At 33.3% G+C, this 24,239-nt stretch overlaps 1 protein-coding gene and 3 non-coding genes across 4 annotated transcripts in view; 1 reads left to right on the forward strand and 3 right to left on the reverse strand.

The window, feature by feature from the left end:
- LOC149409539 (protein amalgam-like) overlaps positions 1-24,239 on the forward strand; it is a 301,223-nt gene that overhangs the window by 135,476 nt on the left and 141,508 nt on the right. The window lies entirely within an intron of this gene.
- Positions 15,952-16,070, reverse strand: LOC149409543 (5S ribosomal RNA). The gene has a single exon (XR_016305172.1). It is a non-coding gene; the product is annotated as a 5S ribosomal RNA (ribosomal RNA).
- Positions 16,393-16,511, reverse strand: LOC149409544 (5S ribosomal RNA). Its single transcript, XR_016305151.1, has one exon. It is a non-coding gene; the product is annotated as a 5S ribosomal RNA (ribosomal RNA).
- On the reverse strand, positions 16,835-16,953 carry LOC149409545 (5S ribosomal RNA). The gene has a single exon (XR_016305152.1). It is a non-coding gene; the product is annotated as a 5S ribosomal RNA (ribosomal RNA).

The raw sequence follows: 24,239 nt of genomic DNA on the forward strand, positions 1-24,239 counted from the left end.
CTGACTGTAGACCCAGACCTTGTATCAGTACCTATCAATGGACTTGAATAAGCAAGATTTAACCTTAAGCTCCTGCATTCCGAGCTTTCGATTTATAACATATTCCTCTTGAACACAAGTCGTCTTTACTCATAATAGATAATACGGTGGGATAAGAACAGGTTACTAGAAAACGTTACACATAATCACGTGCATGTGTACTGCTTATACCGTCCGCAATACCGCAGTATTAGGGACGTATTATTGTCGTATTAAGACGAAGATTACGGACTTTGTTAAAAATCTGGTTGATTTGACAAATATCGTTAAAAAGCAGTAATACCCTTTGGCAGCACTATCAGAGGAATATTTTAAATCAAAATATCGATTTACCAAAGCAAGTACGGAACACATAACCAAATTGGACAAATTTCGAAGCAATACAAAGTAGACCTAGTCAATGACATCGCAAAATGTCTTCTGAGGAAAGATGATTGAAAGATTGCAACTAAACGCGAAATGGAAAAATGACCGTGTTTTTGAGGATTGGAACAAATTGGTGCCAGTCTAAAAAAATGTTGCGTGAATACTATTGTGAGTAAATATTTTAACACAAGCAGTATACGGCCCTCCTCACCGTATAGCGTGCAATTAAAAATAATAAAAAAAATTACTCGATACATTCGCTTAGCGATGGTTTTTATCGTGTTAAAAAACATATTTAATTAGACAAAACAATTATAAAATTTATTGTCACTTCACTTATTTCGTTGTTTTTGACAAATATTTTTCAAATGCTAAATGTTTTATAAAATTATTTCAATTTTTCGTGTGCGTTTAGGGTAAAATTTTGAATGCAAACTGAAATCGCCGTATTATTCTCTCTTTCTAACATTGTTAAATCATATTTCTCACCTTAATACAATATGAGATAAATAGCATAACTTTTACGAGACCGTGTCAGGCTGGGATAAAGACTCTCCACAGCTGTTGGTTGTCTGTTAAAGCCCAGCTACACTACTCGCGAAGTTGATCGAAGTTGACCGAATACGATAGTGTGGGCACGAACTTCACTTCGCTTCGGGCGACTTCGCTTCGCTTCGCCCGACTTCCGATTGTTGTCGGTAAATGCGCCCGAGTCAAAGGACTCGAAGCGTTACTCGCGAAGTTGCACGAGTGTGTGGGCACGCACTTCGAACTTCGGCTAACTTCGTCGAGGACTTCGTCGAAGCGAGTAGTGTAGCTGACACTTAAGAATATCTACAAAAAATCCCAGAGGGGTAATACTAATATGAAATATCCAATATATGTAATAATAAAACCTGCATTTCATTAAAATTAATAATAAAATATCCGAGTTACGAGAGATTGAACAATGGACCGCTGCGGGCTTTCTCCTTACTTTAATGTTCACAGACCACCCGTGGCCAATGGATAAATGACCCGTGTTCAACGGGCTTTAATATATGTACAATACACAATGCATTCACCTCTAAAAACTTTCTTTTCTCTTTCATTTCTGACGTTCTTTTACGTTTTTTAAATAGTATTATTGATCCTGATTCTTACAAAACTGTTTCCTTTTACAAATTATTTACAATGTTTACAAAAAAAAATCTTATGATTTCAGAAGAACTTTTAGTTTTGTTCAGAGATGTGCTTTATTTCAAATAAATCCATTTCAAATGGAAATGCAAAATGCAAAATGGGTATTTTCCATTTTGCATTTTAAATGCTCTTCTAAAAACCATTTTGCATTTTGCATTTTAAATGCTTTTCTCAATGCATTTTCCATTTTAAATGCTTTTTTGCAATATTCTTCCTACTATCTCCACTCATCTTTTTTTCATAAGCCCCAAATATCAGTCGTTCCTCAACCTATGAACTATGCGAGATAATTTCCATATTTCAAGTTGCTCCCTGGTAGTAGCCCTGGCAATTGAGTGATACCATTACAAAAAATACCGATTCAAATACTGAACATGGGGCCATGACGCTGTAATATTAAATGTTAGATAGCAGTTTCTATGTTTTTACGTTGGCAACATTAGTCCCGCGCAATTTTTTTGTGGTTTCATAATCTGTAGTCGTGGTGTTTTTGGATTTACCATCATGTAATATGTTTGTTCTACATTGATGTCCATTATTAAATGACAAAATTGTTTAAAAATTCTATAGGTAATTATTTTAATTGTTTGAATGCGAAACCATTTTGCATTTTCAACGCATTTTGAAAATAGGTATTTTGCATTTTGCATTTGAAATGCTTTTCTAAAAACCATTTTACATTTTGCATTTTCAAATGGAAAAGTTTTGGCCCATTTCCATTTTGCATTTCAAATGGTTTTGGGTACCCATTTTGCACATCTCTGGTTTTGTTTTATTAAAACCACTTATTGGTAACGTAAAATTAATTAATACCATTCCTCAATTGACAGCCCTGTCATCGTTGCCACTATTAAATTCCGTGTGCCGACTAGGAACACAAGACAAAATGTAACATTCTTTTGCAATACATACACAACTAACAATCAGACACACTCACTAACCAATAGGATGCTTGATCTGGGCAACAAGTTTGGGGGTACTATTGATATATGACTCCATTTATAGAATTAAGCGTAATCTATACCAGCACTTTGTTGAATCTACAAATTAGAGTAGCATTGGTAATGAAGTTTTAGTGATTTGTCTTGTATGTAGTATTGTTCTAGTTTCTATATTATTTTATGTTACTGTTATATGTTTACTAATATTGTTTTATTTATTTATTTGTTAAGACATACACAGTACAATAAGATACAGTTAGATATTTTTAGTTATTAAATAGTTGTAGTACCTATTACGTATGTCCATAAAATATCATTACGTAATTTCGCCTGAGATTGTTATAAAAGGAAGGAAGTGTGTGGATAGATAATAATAAATGAATTGAAAACAAGAATTATAATAAGCTCACGAATTGTAATTGACTGTTAATACATAGAAGTTTTGAAAATGATGTGAAAATATTTAAGAAATTTAATAAGTTAGTTTTGTATGTTAGAAAGGAATCATGAAAGATGTCTAAAAGTAGTAATTTTTCGTAGTGGGTGTAAGTTGCGATTGCGCGAGTAATTACTGAGTTGTTTGGTGCATTGGTATTGTTGGCTTCAATATGAAAAAGTGTATTCGATAGCTCGCTGGGCATATTCTGTTCTTAAATTCCTTCTAAAATCCTGGCTAAAGTCAATGAATCCACCTAGATTTCGTCGTTTATCCCATATTTTTAGGTTATAAAAATTTGGTACATTATGACAAGCGATCGCTCAAATACTTTTTGCAAATTTGCCATAGTATGCCAAAAATCGCTCGAGTGGAAAAGAAAAAATTGAAATCCACCTTTTTGGACACGAGATCTACTATTTTTTTAATGATTAACATAGCACAAAGGATAAAAAATCATTATAAGCAATAATTAGTCTCCTGAAATATCAATACAAATTGAAAATATCTCCTCAGTAAAAATAAATGCCGCCGACGGGAATTGAACCCGCGCCTTCTGATGTCCGGTCAGACGCTCTGGACTACTGAGCCACGTCGGCTTATTTCCAACCCGCCAAATAATTCAATATGTATTAGTACCTCAATCAACAATTACTGCGTATCATATATTTTTGACCTGTAAAAAACCAACTTTATTTTTGTAGGAAAGGCTTTGTTAGTGTTAAATTTCCCATTAAAAAAATAAAGTTGGTTGTTTACAGGTGGAAAAAATATAATTAGCAGTAATTGTTGATTGAAGTACTAGTAAATATTGAATTATTTGGCGGGTTGGAACAAAGCCGACTTAGCTCAGTGATCCAGAGCATCTGACCGGACATCAGAAGGTGAATTTATTTTTACTCGGGAGATATTTTCAATTTGTATTGATATTTTAGGCGACTAATGATTACTTATAATAACGAGATCTTCTGTTCACAGGACTACTAGTATTCTTTTATCCTACTCTTGACCTGGCCCAACTCAAACATTTCATTCACTTGATCATGCCGTGTCTTCCTTAGATATTCCCTACTTCTTCCATGTAATATGAATCAACTAGTGTGAAGTTAATTAATGCATTTATTGGTACATTTCTATTTCGGCTTCTTCAGACGTTTCTAAAAGTAATGACATTTTATTGCTTTCTTTCCAAATTCTGTTTACCGACCATTTATAATTATTCAATTAAAACATCATTTATATTCATCCATTACGGACAGGATTAAGAATTGGTCTCTTTAATCCGTGGCTCGTGGCAGTGAATTTAAACGAAATGCCGCCTGTAGAGTTGAATCGGTGAATCATCTAATTGAATCAATTCATTGTATATCTGTATCATTCTCTGTGTAACCATACTGAGAGATTATCATGAAAAGATTGGCCCTTGCGATAATGAAAATGACTTACTATTATGATGAACTTCTACGCGACCTTTTTCATAGAAAACTTAATTTGATTTTGAGAACAAAATATTGTGTTTAGTGTTTTATTAAATATTTTCACAATTTTCGCTTAATTATTATCGTATTTTAATATAAGCGCGCTCCCTCTAACATTCGTATTTACCTATTTCCTTTTCAAACCATCTTTGAACGCTTACTACGGGGCCTTAAGCTTGTGAAATAGAGACATAAACATTATTCACAAACCATCAGAGAAATATTATTATTGTAGAAAGCAATCACTTTGTGGTTTGACATATTTAATAAAATAAAATACTTTTTTGTTTTAAAACCACGATATTTATTAATTTAAGAACCGACCGGTTTCGCTTTACTTAAGCATCATCAGGGTACAAATTAATACTATTAATTGAAAGTATTAATTTGTTCCCTGATAATGCTTAAGTAAAGCGAAACCGGTCGGTTCTTAAATTAATAAATATCGTGGAACCGACCGGTTTCGCTTTACTTAAGCATCATCAGGGTACAAATTAATACTATTAATTAATAGTATTAATTTGTACCCTGATAATGCTTAAGTAAAGCGAAACCGGTCGGTTCTTAAATTAATAAATATCGTGGTTTTAAAACCAAAAAAAGTATTTTATTTTATTAAGAGAAATATTATTTTATGGATTGGCAAGTTCGCAACTGAAAATATCAACCTTGGATAATACGCTATTGTAATTATTCAGGCAAGAATTCTGCTTAGAGTTCGTTTTGCTTTGATCAACCTTGAACAGGACACAAGAGCGTGTTGTACGCGTAGGTACATTGAATGGAATCTTGTTTAGCAACTCTGGACATTGAATCCAATTGTTACAATTAATTAGACGCAGAAATTCGGTACAGTCTGCGTTATGGGGATGTTACCGCAAGCGCAGCATAATTGCGGTTTTTGACGCAGTTTTTTATAAATTTCCATATTGTTTATAAGAAAATAATATTATGTTTTGAACAGATAATTTATTCTTCTAAACAATGAGAAAACAAAACGCTTTAAAATGTTTAAAACAATTGCGTAAAAAAATATTTACAGAACCTCTAAAAATAGCTTTAAGTTCGATTATATCCTTTAATTCTAAATGCAGAAGAATTTTAAATAAATACATTATCACCACGTCAATGTCTTCTAAACGATGAGAAAATAAAATTATTTTGAAAAGCTTTAAAACAATGCATAAATAAATAAAAACAGTTTTTTAATACTAAGATATTGTTCCTTGTATCACCGCATTATATAAATCACAACGCAAGTTATTAATCTTCAGTAACCGAGGTGAGTTCGACGTGAGAGCACGTTTCATTTTACAAAAAATAAATACGTAAATGTGTAGGCACATGAGAAAAGAGATCACACTAAAGGCTAGTCGTTATGTTATTATGTATCATTTCTAGCCCAAGTTGACTTTTTTACTATAAATCTCGTTTTATGCAACACTTCGCCAGCTGGCTGACTACCAGCGGCACAGAATATTAGAGAGTGCCCCTTCACTAGAATCGTATTCCTAGTTTTATTTATTCACGCCCTACTGTGCTTTTACATAAATTTCTAATTATACAGTTATATTAGTTGTAACAATAATTTATCCAATAAATTATGGTAAAATAAAATGAGTTTTTTATTAAGGAGTTGTATTCTCGTATATTTCAATAATTCAAGTGTTTGTGAAGAGTTCGTTTCATTAGTGATACGGAATCCCCAAATAAATAGACAACATTCTCAAATTAATAACCCAGATTATGCCGTCGATTTATAGGTGTGGTAGTTAGTTTGAAAAAAAAACACAGGTTATAAACTTTTTTGGATTAACTAGGCAAGATCAAAATAGAGTTAGTGGATAACACTGTCACTAATAAAATCGCTTTTGATTAACACGATAGTTAAACTTTTTTGATATGTTTCGATATCACGGATTTTTTTAAACGTATCAAATGATTAGTTTGACAGAGCGCGTCGTTACTTCTAACATGTAGGTACGTTCATCATCTACAAATAAATACGAAAACCGACCTATATAATCCTTAAATCTTTTTTCCAGAGGTTACTAATTGTTTAGAATGGGCAACACAGAAAAGAAGAACAGGTATTCGCTAGTAAGCAGGGTGAAAAAAATAAAGAGGCAGAATAAAGAACACAGAAAAAAGGTGCAATTAATGCTTGCTTCTAGACTTAGCGACATACCATCTCTACCTATATTACAACAGGTAATTTATACACTCTTCTAATGCAAAAAAATAATTGAAAAGTGAATGAACATCATTTTTCTAATATTGTTTTTATTTCATCAGGAAAATACTGAAAATATCAATAATTCGATGTCGGAAGAACCGATGTCACCGGTTATTCGGAAAAATTCGGAAAAAGTAATAACTGTTTTAAACATATAATTTTTTTCTGAACGTATTGAAGTCGTAAAAAGAATTTCAAATACATATTATTTTCAATTGACGTAAATAAAGTAAAAGTTTTATTTACACAGGAAAGGAAGAAACCCGTTATTCTGGAAGGAAGAAGAATAGTAGATATACATTTTTTTAAAATCAATTAACCCTAGAACCGTACCCATCATAGATCATACACTAACAGTACCCAGGGGTACTGGAGTACCCCGTTATATAAAACATCTTTTTTACGTGAGAAAAAACATTTATTCAAAATTAACTTACATAGACTGTTATGGCACTTATTTCAGTCTTACATAATACAATAAGGCTTAATTAAAAGTTACTTTTCTTAACAATTTTGGCAAATCTTTGTTTGGTGCTCTAAACATATGAAACGTTTACATTTCTGACATTGAGCGCGTGACTTACGATCTTTTGACCTGGGACAAAACGAACATCTTCCAGATTTTGATTTTGAAGGGGTTGTAGCATCATAAGACCGCTTTTTCTTAATATTCCGCCAATACTTTCTTGGAGATGCATCGGCAAAGTTTTGTATAAAAATCGATCCTCCAAGTGAGGTTCTATAAGGTCAAAAGCTAAAGTCTTCAGATAAGTTCGTCTATTCTTGAAAACTTGTTTTCCGGTAGCGTTAGATGAATGCAGTAATATCATAGAATTGATTCCGATATTCAAAATTCCATAGAAGACACAAAGGCTCCAGCGACGAGTTTTACGAGACACACTGTATGTATGACAAAGTTGATCAAACGTATTCACACCCCCCTTGGTTTGGTTGTAAAACTTATTATTTCTGGTAAATCAACAGATTTTTCTTGGTCTGGTTGGAAGTGTGTAGTGGAAAGCATAAGCACGGTTTTCTTTTTTCTTTTGTTTAGCTTTGGAGGCACATATGATAGTAAAGTAAGTTCGTTATGAAAAGCAAACATTGATGTATTCATAAAGTCAGCAATAATTTCATCAGGTTCATCTTCCAATTCATCCCCAAGAACCACGTCTTCTTCATCATCAGCATACAGAAGAAGGCGATGAATTTCATCTCGCGATAGATTTTGACATAAAGCCATCTAAAAAAAAGAATTATTCAAGTTACACGCAACTAAATGCAAAATACCTAAATATAATAAATAATTACACATTTTTTCCAAAACAAAGTTATGTGTAAGGTTATTATGCAAATAAAAATAACATTCAAATAAAGAAACACGTATCAAATAGCACAATAACATGCTTTATTTCGCAAAAACATTAAAATCATAGTAACGAAAATAATTACCTTAACCGTACCCTGGGGTACTGGAGCGCCCCACGCACGTTTTGCCACGACCACACACTAGCAGGACTCCCGCTCGACTGATGCTTCGAAGCGACTCCCCCCCACTTGCAAATACGCGGCGGCAAGAAAAGATCCGTTGTGAAACGAAAAAGTTATCGCAAATTTTCAAAAAAATTTTAAATTTGTACCCCAGGGTACGGTTCTAGGGTTAAACAAAATTTCGCAGCACAACTCTCTTTATGAGTGTACATTATCTAACTTGGAGATAGTTGAAGAGAAGCAATCAGGATTTAATTTAGTATTGACATTTATTTGTAATATGTGCACGAACAAATTTAGTATTTTTACCTGCGAAGACGTGAAAGATGATATGAATGTTACTGATTCAATGGTTTCTGGAATTATAAGTATTGTATCTGGCTATTCTAACATAAAAGAACTAACGGCAGTAGCAGGGATCCCTTGTATGAGTAACAGACAGTACAGCAAATCACATGAAAGGGCGTGTGAATGGTGGGACCGTACTAAGGTTAAGACGATGGCAGAAGCCGCCAAAGAGGAGGCTACTTTAGCCCAAATTGCCGGTGATGTTAACATGGATGGGGATGATAAACCAAAATCACGATTGGTATTTCCAGGTGCAGGGCCAATTACACATTAGTAAGAAAAGTCATTGCATTTTTGCCGTTTGGACTGGCTCACACTTCCCTCTAAAAGTTGAGCGTATACTTCGAGATGACAAGTTCTGGGAAGAAAAAATGCTTATTAAATTAACCAATTGTCACAAGGTCTATGAATGTTCGTGATCCTTCATATATCTTAGACGCAATAGTATATAAAGAACGTCAATTAGGAAAGCGTCGTTTAAATTTCGACGAAATGCTAGTTGATTGCATATTTTTTTTTAGTTTTTTATATTAATGTTATTGTTACAAGTCATTTGTAAGATTTAATAATTATGCAGAGGCAGCTTCATACTTGAGCGTACGGAGGCATCATCAGGATGCACTATTCCTGTATAAAGTAGTTAACGATAATATTCAATGCCCAGAGTTGCTAAAAAAGATTCCTTTCAATGTACCTGCGCGTTCAACACGCTCTTCTGTCCTGTTCAGGGTTGATTAAAGCAAAACGAACTCTAAGCAGAATTCTTGCCTGAACAGACTATGCAATAATTACAATAGCGTATTATCTAAGGTTGATGTTTTCAGTTACGAACTTTATTATTAATATATATATATAAATATATCTCTGATGGTTTGTGAATAATGTTTATGTCTCTATTGTTTATATATCAATTGTTATTTGATTTGATATCTACCACCTCTCTCCATGGCTATAAATGTATTGTTTTATAAATTTTTCGTTTTATATAATCTTTTGTTTTATATAATTTTTTTTAATTCATATTTCTTTCTCACAAATTTAAATAACTTATTCCATATTATGCTGTCCCAGTTAAAGTCACAAGGAGGAAATCCACAATTGGTTTTATTTTACTATATAATACTTATAAACAAACTGATTAAATGTAAACTGTCGATTTCCCAAAAATGAATACGCTCTAATGGGCTTTTACAAAAATAAGTAACAAGTAATACAGTTGTGTTAGGTACATAGTACTATATTATATAGTATATTATACTCTCGGGCACGTCACCATAACATATTATATTGCCGATTGAGTCGTACAAATCTGTACCCGAATTCGCCCGTGGGAAGAGCGATACGCTATTTAAATATATTAGATAAAAATTTCGACATATTCTTCGGAAAATTCAATGAGTTTGTAAGGTTTTTGGCACTACATTCTCACTGTGAAAATGGTACTTTTACAATTAGTTAGATAAAATATCTGTAATGTTGTAAAAATGTTTGTACCAAAATAAAATTATATATAGTGTACAATAAATAATGTTTTGTGATGAAGTAAATTAAAATTAATAGTGTGGATTATGGAAAGCAAAATATGTATCATGAAAGATGGAAATATAAAAAACTTAAAAATATGTGCTGTACCCTTTCTATATTGTCAGAAAGCGTTTTATACAGTGGGGATCAAATAGGCGAATTATACTCTACCTGGTTTCTTACTAAAGAAGTGTACAATGTTTTCAAACATTCAAGTGACTTGAAACCACTCGCTGTTCTGCATATGAAACCAAGCATTTTTATAGCTTTCTTTGTTATATCATTTACTGATCTGAGCGACTGATGTCAATAGTACATTATTTAAAGAGTATTCATAAGTAACATGACTTTGGATTTTACGAAAACGAATAACTTGGCACTTTTGAATATTAAGAAATAATTAGTTGATCACACACCAATGATACAATTTACAATTTATCCAAATTAGATGCAAAATATGGCAATCCTCTATAGTACGTATCATTCTATATATTTTCAAATCATCAGCGAAGAGCAGAACTTGTGCATCTTTAAATACACCAACAATGTCATTTATAAATAATAAAAACAGAGTTGGTCCGAGGTGAGATCCTTGGGAAACTTCACATATGGATTCGAAGATGTAAGATTCTACAGAATTTATTTTAATACAAAGCTTTATTTTACTAAGATAACTGTTGATCCAGATCAATAAGGTTCCTTTAATGCCCAAAAGACTTAGTTTATACACAAGAATATGTCTCCTAACTATATCAAAAGCTTTGGAAAAATCAGTGTATATCGAATCCACCCGATTCTTGTGGATAAGGGAATCAGTTACATAATTTTCATAAATGATTAAGTTACTTAAAGTGTTTCTATCGGAAGCCGTGCTGATTGGGAACGATTATTGGAGAAGCAGTCGATTAAAAACTTAATTTAAAATTAATGTGAATTGATTTTTAAAAATATAAATATAATATATGAATTAATTAATTTTTAACATATATAATGGACCAAAGAGACATCTCTGGTCATTTTTGGATGGATTTTGCTATGCAGGTGTGATAACGAATTACAGTCTCCTTTTTGCATTGATCAGTTGGATTCATCCAGTTTGTATCATTTTTCAAAAGAGGTCTATTGAAGACCTCTATGTTTGAAATATTTTTTGACAATAAATGTCACAAATCATGGCAGTACGTATTATTGCAATGTGCTGATTCTTCATTAATAATTCTACTCTCTTGAGAGCTTGATCTTATAATCTCATAGTGTGAACTAAAATATATTTTGTGCTTATCTGCCGTCTGCCACCGAATTGAAGATCAAGGAGCAAAACTTATTGCAAGTGGGATTCTCTGGTGAGTCTTTTCTGTTCATATGTATTTTGGTGGCTGGCTTAAGTTATTTTCTCCCTGCAGAGTGAATTCATTGATCAATCAATTTTTTTTTTTCATAGGGAAATAAAATATTCCTTGATGGTCTGTGTTATTTACACGCCAGATCATCATCCAATTATATTATTGATTTGTTTTGCAATGACATCTAGTAAATTATTATGTAAATTATTTTTACTATTCCTAACTGATAAAATAATAAATGATGGCCTTTATATAAAAAAAAATGAATCTTATGCTTTTTACATTACATAATTATTTGTTTTATGTAACTTTTTTGCAAAAAATAAAAATAAATATTGAAAATGACCGATATTTTATTTATCTTGCCAATATATTCAGATATAATTATGATCAGATATTATGAAAATAAATACCGTATTTTTTTGACATTTGTCAATGAAGAACACGTCGGTTACGAGTCATAAGGTACTGCATACCGTCTAGCAGTGTAGTTGATAGTATCGATAATTTATCAAACAAGTTTGATAGAAATCTGATAATCTCATCTAAATCTCATAAAATCATGAGCTCCTTCTGCAATTCTTCTATCGAAATTTACCTAAAAAATGCATACTCAACTTAATAAACTTTATTTGAAAGACACTCATTATTAAGCGTTTCATGTTCAAACCTTACTCATGGGTACCATCTAGTGAATTTCATCGCTGCTCTGACTTCGCACTGAGTTGACCCGCATGTCGCCGCGTGTTCCCCGTTTCAACTTACTTCATACCTCTCCGCCCCGAAATATTATTTCGGTTTTTGCAAATACCCCCTTATTGTTTACAATTCTACGCATAAATGTTAAATCAGTTATTACTCGCATTTGCTGCAAATATTGAAACAAACATTCAAAGTTATTGTTGAATTTGGAGAAATATTATATCTTTGGGAGGTCATCTTACCTAACCTATATCATTGCTGTCCGTATGCCTAAGGTTTCTGGAACCAATAAATCAATTACGTGGCCCTCCAATATTATTATAACTGAGACCGCCGCACAGTTAACCCTAAATTACATTGCTTGGGTGCTTGGCCGATACAAATGTAATTTGATGAGATGCTTGCAGTATCGCCTTGGTTAGTGATTAGATCTGTAGAATTGCAACGGAGAGTAAATGGCCCACATTCAATGTACAAGGTTTTCCAATAAGAGGTGTTATTTTGATATTCAATCGTAAAAGATCAATGGTTTGCTTGTGTGGCACGTAGCGCCGTCTTGTTGAAAGTAAACATTGTCCAGATCAATACCATCCAATTCCGGTCATAAAAAATCATTAATCATCTCTCGATAGCGCAATCCATTCACCGTAACTGTTGCTCCAGCCTCATTTTCGAAAAAGTAAGGTCCAATGACTCCGCCGGACCATAAACCGCACCAAACAGTCACACGTTGGGGATAGAGAGGCTTTTCAACAATAACTCTTGGGTTTTCCGAGCCCCAGATGCGACAATTTTGCTTGTTGACGAAGCCACCGAGGTGGAAATGGGCCTCATCACTGAAGATGATTTGCATTTGATTAACTCAAGTGAATTTTAATAATTTCAATGCGTTGTTGAAGCGTGTATCCTTCTATTTTTATTAATGGCGTAGTTTCTACTTATCAAATGTTAAAAAATGACAGCTTCAAAAGTAACATCTACCGAAATAGCGGGCTATTCAAAATAACACCTCTCATTGGAAATCCCTGTACTATAATAATTCACACATCTCTAAAAACTTTGTTTTCTCTTACATTTCTGAAATTTATTTTAATGTTTCCTTTTACAAATCCTATGATTCACAAATCTTCTGATTTGAGAGAATCTTTTTGGTTTTGATTTATTAATAACTAGCTGACGTATATCATAGTAGACTTTTCTGTACGCCTGTTCAAGATATACAATTCCGTAGTACTTTATTTTGATGTATCTCATAAGGTTTAGCCAGCGTTAGCAATGTAAGTGCCTGAAAATATATTTTTTTACGAATTTTCTCTACTTAAAGCTAGCAAATTTCATGATGCAAGAACTCAAAATTGGTGAGTTTTACTGCTTCAAAACTGTTTCTACATATTACATGAAAGACCAGTCGTAAATCTTCTTAAAATTGCTCCACACAAAATTTTCTATACGAATAAAACTGAGTTCATTCTTATATACATACGGCGTCCCTCTAAAGACGTTTTCTCTCCGACTATATTGCTCTGTGAATAATATACGATATAGTGTAGATGTACAAAGATGTGCATCATATGTCTGGAGATGTGGAGAAGAACACAAGTGTGAGTATGTCTCGAATGTGTAGAAATACAGAGATGTGAGCGTGTCGGCAAAGCGCTTATTAGACCAATAAAGACGATTATTAAATGGCGGCCGCGACTCGACTTAGCCGGGTTAAGTTGTTAGTTGTTTGCCTTACAACAGGCAACTCACTGTTTGTTGGGACGGGGCTATTATTAACCCCTTAAGCATTTTAGGGTAGTATACGAATGTAAAAATTTTAATGTGTAATTTTAATATTTTCATTCATTATTGGTTTTGAAAACGATCTAAAACCGCAAATTCATAAACTATTCAAACTGGATATAACGTCATTATGACATAAAAAAACGCTGCTGCTTGGTAATACGGCTGTCACCGATGTTTTTCATCGTGACGTCAACAACGCCGAATGCACGAATATGTCGTTTTGTGAGACAAGTAAAAAATGACACATTTTATATCGTTATAGAAAATTAATTCGTCGATACAATAATTACCGTTATTTTGTTACACTTATCGATAATGAAAATCCCTATGATTTACCAGTTACTTTATTATTACAATGAATATCTAGCAGAACATAGTCCGCTTCCAGTCCAGTCCAGTTGTTCTAACTCGAACTGAGCTGCTGGCCCAGGGATCGGCTAGCATCGGCTGTATTCGTAATCATTCGGGTACAGCCGACATGTTGTCTCTGTCATGTGGCCTAACTAAATAGATCGTCACACTCTACTATTATTGAAAATACAACCAAATATCAAAACTAAATTTATCAATATATATATTTTTTTGTAATGACGAATATGTATAAATATTAATAGATAATTTGGTCTAATGCAACGTTTTCCTATTGATTTATTATATAAATATTGTACAAAATTGTCTAAAATTTTAACTAATAATATTTTTTCTTTCTTTCAGGTAAATCAAGAATGAAATTTGAGTCTCGGCTTGTACCTGTTGCTATATCCTCTCAGCGCTCGCCGGTTCCGTATGTATATATACAATCATTGTCATTATTTTGTTTAATGATAAACTAATGTTTTCTTGCAGAGCACAAAGGATAACAAATGATTATAACCAATACTTATTCGCCTCATTTGGCCAGCCGCTCTAACCATCAAACTAAGCTAAGTTACTCGTAAATGTAAGCAATAATAATTTTTGAATGAAATATACTAGTATATATTGAATTATTTGGCGGATTTGTAATAAGTCGACGTAGCATAACGTTTAGAGCAGCTAATCGGAAATCTGAAGGCTGCAGGGTCAATTCCTATCGGCGGCATTTATTCTTTCTCGGGAGATTTTTTCATTTTGTGTGGATATTTGTCACAATTATTTTCATTTTTAAAACCAGACTACGTACACTAGACAGACTACAATACAGTTTTATTCCGAGTTTGATGAAATTTTGCACACTTGACCTTCAAACAAGAAAAAGATCACTGTCTACATGAGATTTTATAAAACCACCCCACTTGACTATGCATAAAATTTAGAAACACCAACCCAGAAAAAAACCATAAAAATATACGTATTAATTTTTACACTTGGAATTCCTTTAGGAGCAATAGATATATTTTTATTGCATATATTGAAATTGTTGAAATTAAGTAAGTAAGTAATTTTATATAAAATTATATTGTCAGTTGGATATCCCTGCTATATTAATGATTTCAAGCACAACTGGTTTTTATTTAATTTGTAAATAATTTTATAAGAAAGCAAAAAAGTTAGTCAAGTGAAACTGTCACAGATAATCTTAGCTATAATACTATATGTTTTTTAAGTTGTTTCCTTTATGCGTTCATACATTCCTATTGAAAAATATATTTTTTGTAGTTTAAATTTATATTTTTTATTCAGTAATTTATTTTTGAAGTGAAACTTCTTTACCCGCGTCATGCAATTTCGAGTACCGGAGTAAAACCAACTCATGACCGAAACGAAAATGCGGGACCGATTAAAGTTCATTTGATCTAGTCAAAGTTTTGAAGTAAAATATAAATGCTTCTTAGCTCATCTCGACAACTGGCGTTGGTGGTGTAATGGTCAGCGTAGTTGCTTTCCAAGCAGTTGATCCGAGTTCGATTCTCGGCCATCGCACATAATTTTTTTGTTTTTAACGCCTTTTTTTTTTTCAATGGTTGACCATAATATCAATCCACTAAGTAATATTTTAGGCCTGTAGCATACTTGAAAAGTTAAAGAATGATATAAAATTTTTTATGATGTTAACGATAAAAAAATAAAAAAAAACATAAAATTACCATAAAAAATGGGCCAACGGCACGCGGTGTTCCCAAGCGGTCACCCATCCAAGTACTGACCGCGCCCAATGTTGCTTAACTTCGGTGATCGGACGAGAACCGGTGTGTTCAACATGGTATGGTCGTTGGCAAACGCTAAACAATATTAATTTCTATTCTACCTGCCAATAAATATATGAAAATTAGTATAAAAAAGCCCTAATAATACTGAAAACATTAGCAAGGTGTGTGCGACGTTGATAAAAATAATCATTACATACGCGCTTGAAAAAGATCGTAATTACATCCATAACTTTGCAGGAATTTTTTTTTCAATGGTTGACCATAATATCAATCCACTAAGTAATATTTTAGGCCTGTAGCATACTTGAAAAGTTAAAGAATTTTATGATATTATTAATGATAGTAACGATAAAAAAATAAAAAAAAACATGAAATTACCATAAAAAATGGGCCAACGGCACGCGGTGTTCCCAAGCGGTCACCCATCCAAGTACTGACCGCGCCCAATGTTGCTTAACTTCGGTGATCGGACGAGAACCGGTGTGTTCAACATGGTATGGTCGTTGGCAAACGCTAAACAATATTAATTTCTACTCTACCTGCCAATAAATATATGAAAATTAGTATAAAAAAGCCCTAATAATACTGAAAACATTAGCAAGGTGTGTGCGACGTTGATAAAAATAATCATTACATACGCGCTTGAAAAAGATCGTAATTACATCCATAACTTTGCAGGAATTTTTTTTTTCAATGGTTGACCATAATATCAATCCACTAAGTAATATTTTAGGCCTGTAGCATACTTGAAAAGTTAAAGAATTTTATGATATTATTAATGATAGTAACGATAAAAAAATATAAAAAAACATGAAATTACCATAAAAAATGGGCCAACGGCACGCGGTGTTCCCAAGCGGTCACCCATCCAAGTACTGACCGCGCCCAATGTTGCTTAACTTCGGTGATCGGACGAGAACCGGTGTGTTCAACATGGTATGGTCGTTGGCAAACGCTAAACAATATTAATTTCTACTCTACCTGCCAATAAATATATGAAAATTAGTATAAAAAAGCCCTAATAATAAGAGAGAAGAATACTAGAAGTTTCACTTCTGTCTTGCGTAGGCTTGACACACCCACTTTTTTTATTTGTATTATACTCAAGGGAAACGATAGAAAGACCTTCAACCCTGAAGATATATTATGTGAGAAGAAAGAGGAAGGTGGAGAAGTACCTAACTATTCAGACCTGGTCACAAAACACGGTTAAAGCCGTTTCCAGCAACGTTTCGATCCTTTGAAAAGTCGTCTCATTTCACAGCGATTTGACTGTTGTAACTAACGTATGTTCGTATGTAAGTGTATACGTACTGTTGCACTTATGTGTATGCGCAAGTGGAACGCGTCTCATTCATCTCTGCAGAAACACCGGTACAGGAATATACATAGATATCTAGCCATCTCTTACTTTTGTGTATCTCCTGCCTTTCCTCAACTGGCTACTGACTCCCTCTTAACTGGATTAAGCCCGTATTAATGGGACAGTAAGATATTTAAATGAAATTTAAAGTTATGCAGTAATTTTGTAATCAGTTCACAAAAATCTCCTACTTACGAACCCATTTTCGGTTATGATTTTATTGTATTTTATTTATTTTTTTTATTTATTAATCTTAAGTTAGCTCACATCTTCGTGTGTGCTAATAGTTTTATAAACATATAAACATGTACATTGTTTGGCAAACATCATCTTTCTTTAAATATTTCAATAAAGTCACAAAAAAAGAAACATTAATAATTGAGATAGACATATTTTCTTAATTCATTTTTGAACTTATTAATATTTTCTATCACAGCAATTTCCTTCGGGATTTTGTTATAGAGTTGAACGGCCTGGTACATCAGAGATTTAATGTATAATGTGGCAAATTAAGTTATTTATAAAATGAACACATCCACAAAATAAAATAAAAGGCACTTTTTGGCCATGTTTTTTTCACATGGTGTTAAGCGGGAATTTAAACCTTATCGCCATCTACGTAAGGGTTGTTATTGATAGCAGCTCAATTAAAAATATTACACGACGCAGTGCATCGACTTAAGCCGAATCCTTATTGTATGGTACCTAGTTTTATATCGTTTATTAACTGCTTTAAATTTAATTGTTATCCAACTTCAGAAAAATTATTGTGTGTGCACGTGAGTATGCGTGAATGCCAGTAAAATTTGATAGAATGCATTTTCATCTATGACGAATCTATCTGGCGAGTTTCAGCTCGATCGCACATCGGGAAGTGGGTTAATTTCTGCTTCAAAGATTTGCATTAATTCATTAGCGAAAACAAAAGTAAAATACAAATAGATGAATGTTTTAAACAAAATACGTATGTAGAATTTACTATGAAAAGGTTTTGCCATTAATTTGTCTCATGTAATACGGGCTTTGCACAGCGTTTACACTAACTTACATTGAGACGCGAAAAGCATTAAGCCGAGTACAGACTAAATGAAAACACATCTGTGAGTCACTTTCACCGGCTTGATGTTTTTGTTCTTTATTATTTGGTTCGTTAGGTTCTGTTGGACTACGCAGAGAAAATCACTAGAATATATATAACAAACGTGTGCAAACAAATTTGAGTTTGTTTTGCATTCATAAAGATTTATTTGAAAAAGTTAATAAATGGTGTACCTCAAGGATCTACTATGTGACCCATTTTAATTTCGTTTTGAATAATTGAGTTTTTTTAATATAACTAACTAGTTTTCGGGGCACCTTGATTGGAATAGCGGTAAAACAAACACATTTTTGATATCTAGTTTCCAAAAATTGGATAATGTTTGGAAACTCCAATAAGGAAACTAAATCTTTCACAGAGTTTTTTTAGAGAAGAAAAGAATTTTAAAAATTAAAAAAATGGTGTACCTCAAGGATCCACTATGAGACGCATCTTATTTTTATTTTTAACTAGTGGACTCTGACTTCTTCCATCATTCACTGCTGTGTACCACAATCCCCAAATGACGGCCCGAAAATAATTAACCCTATGTGAGGTTAATGTTAAAAATAACTTTGTGACCGGTCGCAACAAGACAATAGTACTCCTAACTGAGGTGGTACAATAGTTTTGTATGTAGTTATCAGATATTGTCTTGCTTTGCTGTAGTATAGGGTCCCTTAGGTGATATTTCACAAACATCATATTATTAATATTTGTGTTGTAGGTGCGTTTGTGAAATGTTGTGTGTGTTTAGTATTCAAGTATATACATAAGTAATAGATTCAAAGTGTTATTGAGCGTTGAGAAACGTTGGGGTACACAGCAATGACAATTAGCACTCATCATCATAGGATATTGACACCAAACATCGCTTACCAAGGTAACTAATATGCCAATAGGTCAAGTAATCATGTCTACTTTATGTAATGATGGTGTACTTTCTACATTCGTGTAAATAAATATCTTAAAACTACTGTAACTAACCATCACGCCGTTTCTCCGCAGAGGTATGCAGAGATGACAGACCGAAAAACAACTGTGTCTTGCCTCATTCACATTCATAAATTGTCTCGTAGACACTCTTCTTTTATTCTGACTATTTACATGGCCCGGCTCAAGTATTTGATTCATTTGATTGTCCCCGACTTCTTATGCCAATCACATCCGCATCATATATTCTCTTTACACTCCTTTCATCGTTCATTCGTTCTACATGCCCAAACCATCTGAACGTCCTTCTACATCTTACACACTACGCAATCAGCGTTGCGTTCTTTGGGAATGATTTTAATCATCTCACATGGTTTTATCACACACACGCCTCAGGGATTTCATTGCTACAGCACTCAGTCTACTTTCATCCTTCCTCTGCCAGTTCCATACCTCACTGGCATTCATCAGGGTAGTTATTAGCACTCCATTGTGGACTACTAGCTTCGCTTCTTTGGACAATTTTTGTTAACGCCAACCGCGTTCAGTCCTCTATTAATGGAGTTACCTGCATTTCCCCTTCTTTCAATATCTCTGTCAGCCTTCCCATCTCTTATAAGCATACCCAAATACAAAAACTCATCCACCTGCTCCAATTATGCATCATTCACAACTATTTGCACGCACACTGTATTCGTGAAAACACCATGACTTTAGACTTACTTACATTTCTTATTTACTCATTTTTCTAACATACTTCGTTCATCCTAGACACTAGAGAAAACAACTGTAAATTTATCTAAATTTACTGAATAAATCAGACATTAGTTATGCATAGTATTATATCCTCTGTATCAATATGAGATTTCGATTCGGGAGGCGGGTATTCGATGGACGACCAATGCCTCTTCCTAGGTCTTGGTGACTTGGCAGGGGTGCCCTGTTTCACGCGGTAACGTTTGTCCAGATCTTGGAGGTGGATGCATCTACTCAAATCGCATGGTGGGTCGGATCTGGAGAGGCCGGTTGAAGGTAACATTTTGACCTCTGAAACCGGACTCTCTCGACCCTTTGCCCTGCACCGCAGAGCGAGGGATGGATTCATATATCGGTTACTTCTCAACACACTGACCCCCAGCTTCCTACCCAGAACATTAAAACGACCCTCCACACAGCATCCCAAAATATGATATAGGCCCCGAAGAAAAATAAACTGTGTAAATGTGAGTCCCAACTGCGCAGTGGTTAAATTTCATTGAAAAAAAATTGCGTGCACCGGGATTAAACTACTTATCAACTCTACGTAGTCTCACGTCTCGATTACTGCAACGGCATTTATGCCAGCCTTCCAAATTATCAAATTGACAAACTTCAATCAGTGTTTAATGCAGCAGCACGGCTCATAACCGGGGTTTCAAAATATTCGCACATTTCAGAACACCTTCGTAACCTTCACTGGCTCAAGTGCCCTGAAAGAATCCAGTACAAACTATGCTGGATGGTGTTTAAATCCATCAATGAAATGGCCCCACCCTTCATATCTGAACTATGCGTCCCGGAAAACACTGGTCTGAGGCAGTCAACTCTTAGATCAGCAACATCATCAGCTGTAGGCAGACTGATGGAACCTATGCGCAAGCCAAATACTAAGTTTGGTGATCGCGCTTTTGGAGCGTCTGGGCCGAAGGCTTGGAATAAACTCCCTCCGGAACTAAGATCCATAACAAGTCCAACAGAATTCAGGTCTAAACTAAAAACTTACCTCTTTAAGCTGTCGTACCCTTAGATTAAATATACTATTCCCAAGAGAAAGTCCAGTTATATTCAATTTTTCAATTAAGTCCTAAATCCTGTATCTAAATTTCGCCAATAAACAATTAGTTAATGTTAATTAAGTGTTAATCTCAAGTGACCTACCAGGTAAGTATTGTCCTGTATATTTTCTCCATAAATAGTTAAGTAATAACATAGATCACTGTAGAAATGTATTATAAGTTTGTACAGCGCCCTTGAGGTGATTTTGCACAAAAACGGCGCTATACAAGTCATCCAATTATTATTATTAAAAGCCGGGATTTCTTGTTTGGTTCAAAGCCGAGAATCTTAAACGCTCTGACACGGAGGTCGTTGATCTAATTTCTATTTGACAATAGACAAATTAATACAATTAAGTTTTTTATGTATTTAGGTAATTCTCTCAGTTCCTAAACACTTGGCTAAAATGTAATGAATTCACGTTCTGTTTAGCATCGAGATATCAACTTGCAATCTAAAAGTAGAAATTAGCATACGAATTGCGCCAAAACTTCCCAAATGAGGCAATTTCTGCCGTAATAAAGTAATTCATGGCATTGAGAATTGATGCCATGGAGTTCGCTGTTATTGAACGCCAAAAAACTCTAATACGATGGTTTCGTCGGTAACTCAGCTCAAAGACAATAGAACACATTTAAAAAAAGTGATATAAATAAATGAAAAGTGATGAAACAAAAACTAAGTTAAATAGGTCACGTGAGTTAGGTTTCTAGGTTAGTTTTTTCATTGCATTTAATGACTAAATCACCTTTTAAAGATGTGTAGAATTCTCATTGTGTTTGAGTTATTATGGAACCGGTTCAATAAAGATTATTTTTTCTTTGACTTTTTCAATATCTTCCCGAAGAATGTTTGGAAAAAGAATTGTCATTGAGAAAGTGGTGTTTCTTTGGACGAATTCCTTATTTGAAATTTAACCCTTCCAGCATTTGAGGGTCATATATGACCGAGCGTCCAAATTGTATAAAATTATCTTTTTTAATCCCTCCAGCGTTTAACGGACGAATATGACCGGGCGTCCATATTTTATAAAAGTATTTTTATCTTTTTTTCTGTCATAAGGAAATACTTAATTTTTTGATGATTTTATGATGATTTTACGACTTGATTATAAAACATCCACTTCTCTCTACTTTCTGAAAGAAATTCTCTAAATGATTTTTGAGTTTTCTGTTTCAGTTAGGAGTTGCTAATATTGTCTTTAATAATTAAAAATTACAATTTTAGATTTTACTCATTAAGTTGTTTTGAAACTTAGTTGTTTTCTTTCTTTTTGAAATATTTTGTTTTTTTTTATTTTTTTTTTTTTTTTTTTATTACATTTATTACATACAAGATATACAAATATAAAAGGAAGCTTTGACTGTCCAACTAGGAAGTTTCCCGTTTTAGGACAGTCAAATTGGCAGGTTGCGTGTACATAATTCCAGGTAGGTACATGTAAAATATAAAATAAAATTAAAATATAACATATAAATGTAAGAAAGAAAAATAGAAAGAAAATATTTTTTTAGGAAAATACAATTTAGCAGTAATGAACAATAAAATCCAGATAGGTACATGTAAAATATAAAATAAAAATATAATATATTAATGTAAGAAAGAAAAATAAAAAAAATATTTTTTAGGTAAATACAAAATACAAAATCGAGGAAATCAACTCAGACTACGTTTTTTAATAATTTTTCGGAATCTGTCCTACCTAAGTCTAATAACCATTTAGTAATTTTAGTACCGAAGGCTGATAATTCACATAGTTTAAATTGAGAGGGGATTTTGTTGTATATTTTTGGTCCCAGGTATGAGAAAACTTTTTGATAAGCCGCAGTATTGCTAGTTGGAATAGAAAGGTCGTTTCTGCTCTTACTTCTGGTGTGATGATTATGATCGACTGTTATCGTTTTGTTTTTATTTTTGTGGACGCAGATTGTTATTTTTTTTATGTAACACTGTCGAACATCAAGCACATTAAACTCCTTGAAGAGAGCGTCGCTCGAGTATCTGAAGGGTTTCTTCATAATGACGCGTAGAATGGATTTCTGTGCCTTCAGTAGCGGGTATAATATTGTTAATCCTGTTCCACCCCATCCAATGCAACCGTAGGTTATGACGGAGTTACAGAGCCCGTAGTATATTTTTTTAATGTCTTGAGTTTTTATAATTTCCCGCAATGCTATAAATATATAAATAAGCTTGCGCACTTTATTAGCTGTGTTTTCAATTTGTTGTTTCCATTTAAGATGGTTATCCACTATTATACCTAAATATTTAATAGATTTAACACATTCAAGGGTTTCGCATTTACAAGTATGGTTATTATTTCCAAGGCTACACTTAATATTATGTATTGTGAGGTGATGAGGTGTTTTGGGTTGACCTGCAAGGGTAGCGCTAAATGTGAGATATTTTGTTTTTTGTATGTTTAGTGTAAGCAAATTTGTATGTAGTATTATTTTATGTTTGTAATTACTCTTATGTTTACTTCACTCAAATGTAAATTGTTAACCTCGATACAGGCTTAGTCCTAGTGAGGTTGATCTTTATGAGAAAAAACGAGATTTATGTGTAGCAATAAATTTTAATTAATTATAACGAATTCGTAAAGATAAAATTCACTTTTTTAAAGGTCGATCCCTACAGATGTAAGTTTTTTTTTTATTTAAGACTATCTGACGTGTACCCGGCATTGCTAGGGAACTTATAAATGGTTTAGAGTAAAGTTTTGAGGTTATGAGGCCTTTTTAAGATATATACATACAATTTCGTAGTACCTTATTTTGACGTATATCATAAGGTTTTGCCAGCGTTAGCAATGTAAGCACTCGAAAATAATATTTTTACGACTTGATTACAAAATATTGACTTTTCTCTACTTTCTATAAATACAATATGCATATATTATATATATATAAACCTTCCGAAAAAAATTCTCTAAATGATAGTGAAAATCTTAACAAAATCCGTTGCGTAGTTTATTCATTTTTGGGAAATCGACAGTTTACATTTAATCAGTTTGTACATAAGTATTATATAGTAAAATAAAACCA

The sequence above is a fragment of the Hesperophylax consimilis genome, chromosome 30 (assembly GCF_061612785.1).
Source record: "Hesperophylax consimilis isolate HC1 chromosome 30, BYU_Hcon_1.0, whole genome shotgun sequence".
In the NCBI taxonomy this organism is placed as follows: Eukaryota; Metazoa; Arthropoda; class Insecta; order Trichoptera; family Limnephilidae; genus Hesperophylax; species Hesperophylax consimilis.